Raw genomic sequence first — 8,024 nt, forward strand, 5'->3', positions numbered from 1 at the left:
ATAGAAACAGTCAGCGTTTTGAGACGTGTGCTTAGAACTGCACATGCGAACTGGCTGATCTAGCCTGAAAAATAAGCTTTTTATAATGTTATTTGAGCAAAAGAAACAACATTTATAATGCAGTTGTTGTCAGATTTCTTTGGTGATTTCAAATATGAAATTTAATCGCAAGCTTAGTGAACAGTTTTGGAGAATTTGATGTTTCCCCATTCAAAGAGATAGGAGCTGCACTTGGATGCCCGAGGGGCGTTTCAAAGATGGCCGCCGAGTGACATGACTTGTCTTAAAGAGACTTTGGTTATAGTTATGTAATTTAACAACCACAGTTCGCCAACGATGATTTTGGGAAACATACCCCAGATCTATCCATTTTAATGTGAATCATTCACACTGGTTTCATTAAACAAAAGAAATGATTCATTTAAAAGATTGATTCAAAATAATCATCTGTTCACTAATCAAATCATCGCATTACCGCACCAAAGATGATCTATTCTTGAACATTTCGAATGAACAAAGACTTCAAGTTCATTTGTAAAGCACACAAAGCTATCGTTTGACTTAATAAACTTTTATTTCTTGCATGATTTGTATGGATCTGTTAACTAAATGCAAAGTGTGAATTATAGGTTAATTCGTGTCATTTGTCAACTCAATTCTTAGAAATATTAAACGTAATGATAACCATTCAACACTCAAAATATGAGAAAATAGAAAAACGAGTTACTGGATAAATTTTTTCAAAGATCAAGAACAACTTCCGGTAACACTTTAGAATACTGTTTCTTACTTTCTGCATAAATAGTACGGAACTACTGAAGAACTAACAGGTAATTATTAATTAACACTTAACTCACTACTGTTAAATACTAAGGAAGATGTGTTAACTAAACAGTATGTAATAGAATTGTATGATTGTGTTAAGTAACAGTTAGCTAATCAATAACTAATGTATTCTGTCATACCTCCTGAAGAATTACTGATAATTATCTACTAGACAAGGTTCAAGAAAAATAACTATGAAGTAACTACTAATGAACAGTCATACACAATTACATTGAGTTGTGACCCTTTCATATAAATGTTATTAGCAGTAGTAGTAGTAGTAGTATGAAAATGCAATAAATTTTATAGAGGTTTTGCCTGTGTAGTGAATTGTTTTGTGAATGTGTTTTGTAAGAAATCAGCTTACGATAAGAACCCCACCACCACTCCAGTGCCTTGAGAACTTACCTTAGTTTTTATATTTTATATACAATGCTGTATGTGTGCCTCCTCAGCATATACCACATTACCATTAATTCAATTCCTGTATGTAAGGCAAGGACTGAGGGAAAGTGAAAATACAGGTAACCCATTAGTAATCAATAAATAATTATCAAATAATTCTGCAGGACTTATTTCGAACCTGAAACAGTAGGCCTATTCTAAAGTGAAAATATTGGAAACCCATTAGTAATTAATAAATAATTATTAGATAATTCCGCAAGAATTACTTAGAACCTGAAACAGTATTCTAAAGTGAAAAAATAGGGAACCCATTAGTAATTAATAAAGAATTATCAAATAATTCTGCAGGACTAATTTAGAACCTGAAACAGTAGGCCTATTCTAAAGTGAAAATATTGGGAAGCCATTAGTAATTAATAAAGAATTATGGTAACACTTTATTTTAAGGTCTCTTAACTAGTTGCTAATTAGCATGCATATTAATAGAATATTAGCCATGTATTAGTAGTAATTAAGCACATATTAATGCCTTATTCTACATGACCTTATTCTACATCCCTAATCCTACCCAATACCTAATCTTAACAACTACCGCACTAACTATTAATAAGCAGCCAATTAGGAATTTATTGAGGGAAAAGTCGTAGTTAATAGTTAACAAGTGTTCCCTTTTTCTAAAGTGTTACCAGAATTATTAGATAATTCCGCAAGAATTACTTAGAACCTGAAACAGTATTCTAAAGTGAACCTATTAGTAAATAATAATTACTACATAATTTTGACTCGAATCAAACTTACACTCTAAAAAAACCTATAAAAGTAATCATAAACTTTGTAAGATACACGGGTTAGGCGTTAACACAATACAAAAACCACCCAAGACTAAAAAACAAACAAAAAAATATATGACCCAACAGCTTCATCCCAGTGTTTCGGTAAATAAATTAATTAATTAATTGATAAACCACCGTTTGGCAAGACAGTTGAGTTGGGGTTCCTTTCCGAAGCAGATTTCCTACAGAACATGCGCACAAAGTAATTATTTACCATACAGGCAAAAACATGAGGGGTGAGAACCAGAAAGGCGTAAGTGACATTTCACCAACTTTACAGGAGGGCCAAAACAAAAATTTACCATAGGTTGATCTGACTTTGTGCACTGATTTCAATCTTTTCTAATAAAAATGTGTACACTCATGGATGACAGTATACTTTTGCCAGTAGAATCAAGAGCTTTCATTTTATATATATATATATATGGCATGCCGTTCAGGAAATTATGGTATTTATAATATGAAGATTGAATATATTGAATGAAATTATGAATATATGGAATGGAACTTGAATATATTGAATGGAAGTTTGAATATATGGAATGAAAGTCTGAATATATTGAATGAAATATGAATATATGGAATGAAACTTGAATATATTGAATGGGACTTGAATATATGGAATGAAAGTTTGAATATATGGAATGGAACTTGAATATATTGAATGAAAGTATAAATATATGGAATCAAACTTGAATATATGGAATGAAACGTGAATATATTGAATGAAAGTATAAATATATGGAATGAAACTTGAATATATTGAATGGAAGTTTGAATATATGGAATGAAATTTGCAGTGTATGGAATTAAAATGCAAATTTGACAGTATTTAATGAATAATAATATACTGTAGCTAGTTCTATCCTTGTTATCAGACCGATAGTTTTCTGAATTGAATGACTTTAAAAATATAATTTCTTCAAATTTTCCAATACTTTGTTGAACTAAAAATTTTGGCAACAGCTGATCATATACCAAACAAACAATACAAACAGTTTGGAGTGTACATCCCATCATCTTGATATCCCATCATCTCAGACATTTCTCACACAGTGTTAATTCTGACAGCATTTTGATTTACTTTTAGTCTTTTGACTAAAATGCCATATAGTTTTAGTCATATTTTAGTCATTTTAATTGTAATTAGTTTTAGTCTAGTTTTAGTCGACTAAAAATACAGTAGATTTGTTCGACTAAAATCTATGAATGAATGAATGAATGAAGCATTTATATAGCGCTTTTATTGTGTATTGCTATACACCCAAAGCGCTTTACAATCATGTGGGGGGGTCTCTCCTCAACCACCACCAGTGTGCAGCATCCACTTGGATGATGCGACGGCAGCCACAGGACAACGGCGCCAGTGTGCTCACCACACACCAGCTACAGGTGGAAAGGAGAGAGAGATAGAGCCAATCAAGTGGATGGGGATTATTAGGAGGCCATGATTGACAAGGGCCAGTGGCAGGAATTTGGCCAGGACACCGGGGTTACACCCCTACTCTTTACAATGAGTGTCATGGGATTTTTAATGACCACAGAGAGTCAGGACCTCGGTTTAACATCTCATCCGAAAGACGGTGCTCTTTTGACAGTATAGTGTCCTATACTGGGGCGTTAGGACCCACTCAGACCACAGGGTGAGCACCCCCTGCTGGTCTCACTAACACCTCTACCAACAGCTACCTAGTTTTCCCAGGAGGTCTCCCATCCAGGTACTGACCAGGCTCAGCCCTGCTTAGCTTCCATGGGCAACCGGTCTTGGGCTGCAGGGTGATATGGCTGTAACCTATAATGGCTGTAAAAATCTACTGAGTTTGGTTAAACTGTAATGCATTAATTAAGCATTTAAGTATCACACAACTGTTACTTGAATACATGACTAAACTGACAGTTTGACATAATTGTGTGTGTTTTTGGACAATTCAAGTGCAAAAAGACAAAATAGAGCTAAATTTTGTGCTCATCAGGGCCTAACGCATACTTTTTATGGCTTTAGTTAACTATAATAATCCTGATAGTAAAATCTATTTATTGAATAATATGTCAAATAATGTCCATAGTCTTTCCTTCCTGTGACTGGAATCCCTGAAACAAGACCGAAATACACCGGAATTCTTATTTGCAGGCTGTTCATTCAAGTTCATGAGGGAGATAAAATATGCATTCTTACAACCGTCTAAAACACATTACCATATAAACATTGTAAAGTAAACATCGCTATAATTAATCAGCATTAGTTCATAAGCAGTTGCCTGTCATAAATGTGTGCTATTCATTTATTGCAAACCGCTCTGAATCAGCTTGATGCACTGTTGTTCGAGCCTGTAGAACATGCAACAGCGCAGAGTTTTCCCGCGGTTAGATCAGAACGTTACAATTCATATGTGCACATCTATCACACGGGACGTCAGTTCTGACAGGGAATTTTTGTCTCATTTTTATTTGTCGACAAAAATAGCATCGATGCAGATTACTACAGAACTACACAAATGTACTGTTCACACAAGCAATGTTCCTTTTTTCTTTTTACCTGTAAGATACCATTCACTTGTTTCAAAATACATACTCTTTAATGTCAATCATCCATCCAATTCAAGTTTCATCCCATATATTCAAACTTTTATTCTATATATTCAGATTTTCATTCCATATATTCAAATTTCATTCCATATATTCAAACTTTTAATCTATATATTCAGACTTTCATTTCATATATTCAAACTTTCATTCAATATATTCAGGTTTCATTCCATATATTCATACTTTCATTCAATATATTAAAGTTTCATTCCATATATTCATACTTTCATTCAATATATTTAAGTTTCATTCCATCTATTCAAACTTTCATTCAATATATTCAAGTTTCATTCCATATATTCAAACTTTTATTCAATATATTCAAGTTTCATTCCATATATTCATACTTTCATTCAATATTTTCAAGTTTCATTCCATATATTCATACTTTCATTCAATATATTCAAGTTTCATTCCATATAATCAAGTTTCATTCCATTCCATATACTCAAATTTTCCTGAATGGCATGCCATAATATACATACAGTATATATATTTCAATTTCACCAAAAATGTCACTTACGCCCTTTATTTCTCACCCCTCGTTATGTACTCGTTTAGTTCTCACCCCTCGTTATGTACAATTATAGTAATGAGTCCTTTTGGGTGTGCAGCAAACAAAATGCATATTTAATTTCCATTATAGGCTAATAATAGTAGTAGTGGACTGTAACAAAGTTGCTACTGTAGTAGTACTTTGTACTTGTCCTTTTACTCAAGTAATTTTGAAAATGAATAGGTCTACTTATAATTTTACTGGAGTAATATTTTATTGGGGTATCTGTACTTTTACTCAAGTACTTGATTTGTGGACCCCAACCTGATTAATATAGTGACTATTTGCGTATAACTGTTCGGTAGTAGTTATTTCATAGTTATTTTCATTGAACCTTAACTAGTAGATAATTAATAGTAGTTCTTCAGGAGGTATGACAGAATACATTAGTTATTGATTAGCTAACTGTTACTTAACACAATAATACAATTGCATTACATACTGATCAGTTAAAACTTCTTTCTTAGTAGTTAACAGTAGTGAGTTAATTGTAATGAATAATTACCTGTTAGTTCTTCAATAATTCCTTATTAGTTATGCAGTAAGTAAGAAACATTATTCTAAAGTGCTGCCCAACTTCCCTCAAGATGCTTTTTCAGATTAGAGGTTGTATCCTTCGATGTTGATATAAATTTTGTTGCAGGTAGGCATTGCACTGCACTGAGATGTACGTCCTTTTTCAGATTTATAAAATAGTCTTTGTATTTCCACGAGAGAAATGCATCACGCGAATGACTTTCTGTTGTGTCGTCCATTTTTATGTCGTGATGATGAGCGTCTGCACTCTCACTACGACGAGTTGCTATGAACTGCTGCATATTGTTGTTGTTTGTTTTTGTTTTTGTTTTTGTTTTTTTGTTGTTGTTTTTTTTCAACGGAGAATCGGTTGCCTTATTGGTTAAAATCCACAAACTGTTATATTAAATTAAGAAATTAAATTAAAATTCAAAGCAGTCACTTTGGTAATCTAAAATACTTTTCGGATGTGACTGTAATTTGATTACCACATATTTAAAATGTAATTATAAAGAAATACAGTTATTTTACTCATGTTTTGTATTTTAAATACGTAACGCCGTTGCATGTAGATTTCGTTACTCCGCAGCCCTGTAAACAGCCAACTACTTAATAGTGAGAATTGGTCCCTATACTAAAGTGTTATCGTCAGATATTGACTTTCAAAACTCAACTTACAGTAGCCTACCCTGAGAAATAGTCAGCACAAATTGTGAGGATAGCCCCGGTCTAATTAAAATATGAAGAATAAGAAGAGAAGACAACAATCTTACCGATTTTCACCGTGCAGGGATTTTCCCTCTCTTCTCATTACCTGCGTAGCATTTCAGACTGAAGCGAAGTTTAAAGGGTAACAGTCGTTTATTTATTTTCTGAAACGGTGTAACGATGCATGTTTGCTCGTCGGGGCTAAAGCAGAGATGCAGGAAACTCTCCACAGGCGCTGTCCAGCAGCTCGGTCTTCACTCATCTGTTAATTTGAGTTTCACAAACACCAGCTCAAAGTTGTGGATGATTTTCGTCAATCTCATCACAGATGACCAGTCCAAACACAGATGAGAGAATCCTTCTGTCCAGCGATTTGCGCAACAACTGATGCGTACACGCTTTCTCAACACCTGGAAGGTTTTTCTCCACCTCTGTTTGCTCAGCAGCAGAACATATACAACTTAACTAGATTACGTTGCTCAAGAGCCTGTGTGTTAAAGCCAAACTGATGGTTATCAGTTCATCCGGACGCGCCTCAGACAGCCAGGTTTACAGTAGGTTTCCTTCCCAAACCCAAAGCTCACTCGTTCCAGCGGTATCGAGCTCGTTTCAAGAGAATGAGACAAAAATGGCCAAACGGTCGCGTCCTTCTGACCCTCAGAGTGAGTGTGCGAGGCAGCTCTTTGTCTCTTCAGTTCTCCTGAGCGTTTCTCTCGCCGCGTCTGAAGCCCCTCGCAGGATACTGAGGAGTGTATCATTCACCAGGGGAGGGCGGAACTTCACAATCACAATTCACGTTTATTGGCTTACACTTTGTAAGTTACACTTACAAGGAATTTGACTTCACAGTTATTCATGATAACTCAAACAATCTTTGTACCTTATACATTAGTATAAGGTATAAAGGTATGCATTAAAAATACAATGCAATACACAACACTGCATACAGTACAATAGGATACAATCCACATATGAGATGTACAGTGTTGTAAAGAATAAACAATAATTAGTAGCTTGAATTCAACATGAATTCAAAACAGACCCTTTCTTAATAAATTTCCCTGATCTTTGTGTATAATTAATCAGCACATTATAGATGTTGCTTTAGCTGAGTCTTGCTTCTTAAGGATCAAATTTCAGTCAGATCCTGATTAATAACATTAAGTCTCATATTCATTTTCTCTCCAAAATATGTCATTACTGTTTTAAAAATGTGTTGTGAATGTTGTTTTATATAGCAATGAGTTGTTCAGTGAGTAAATGAAATAGCCTGCGCAAGACAGCAGATGCAGAATATTTTATCCATTGCAAATACATCACTAAGTTTCAATGGTACAGTATTAATGAAGGCCACACTCACATACGCATACATGGGCTATTTCAAATGCAGCTGAACATCTGGGTGTTCAATTGCATCCCCCCTCTTTGCACACAGCACAGCAAATTATGGTTTCTGATTACACAACAAAGCAAACGGTAATGCCCCAAACCTTTGAGTCAAACAGAAAAAGCATGATTTACTGTCTGTTGTCAAATTGCTATAATATTTCTTTTGTCAAGATCAAACACCTTGTTGTATGTGTGTGTATCTATTT

The 8,024-nt window shown here is 34.2% G+C and overlaps 1 protein-coding gene across 2 annotated transcripts in view; it reads right to left on the minus strand.

The window, feature by feature from the left end:
- Nucleotides 1–7,136, minus strand: part of kcnj3a (potassium inwardly rectifying channel subfamily J member 3a) — a 65,184-nt gene extending 58,048 nt beyond the window's left edge. For both annotated transcript variants that reach the window (XM_058788173.1, XM_058788174.1), the window contains exon 1: nucleotides 6,495–7,136. The gene's annotated coding sequence lies outside the window, so the exon portion shown is untranslated. The remainder of the gene's footprint in view (nucleotides 1–6,494) is intronic.
- Nucleotides 7,137–8,024: the final 888 nt, after the last annotated feature.

Source organism: Onychostoma macrolepis, chromosome 09 (assembly GCF_012432095.1).
Source record: "Onychostoma macrolepis isolate SWU-2019 chromosome 09, ASM1243209v1, whole genome shotgun sequence".
In the NCBI taxonomy this organism is placed as follows: domain Eukaryota; kingdom Metazoa; phylum Chordata; class Actinopteri; order Cypriniformes; family Cyprinidae; genus Onychostoma; species Onychostoma macrolepis.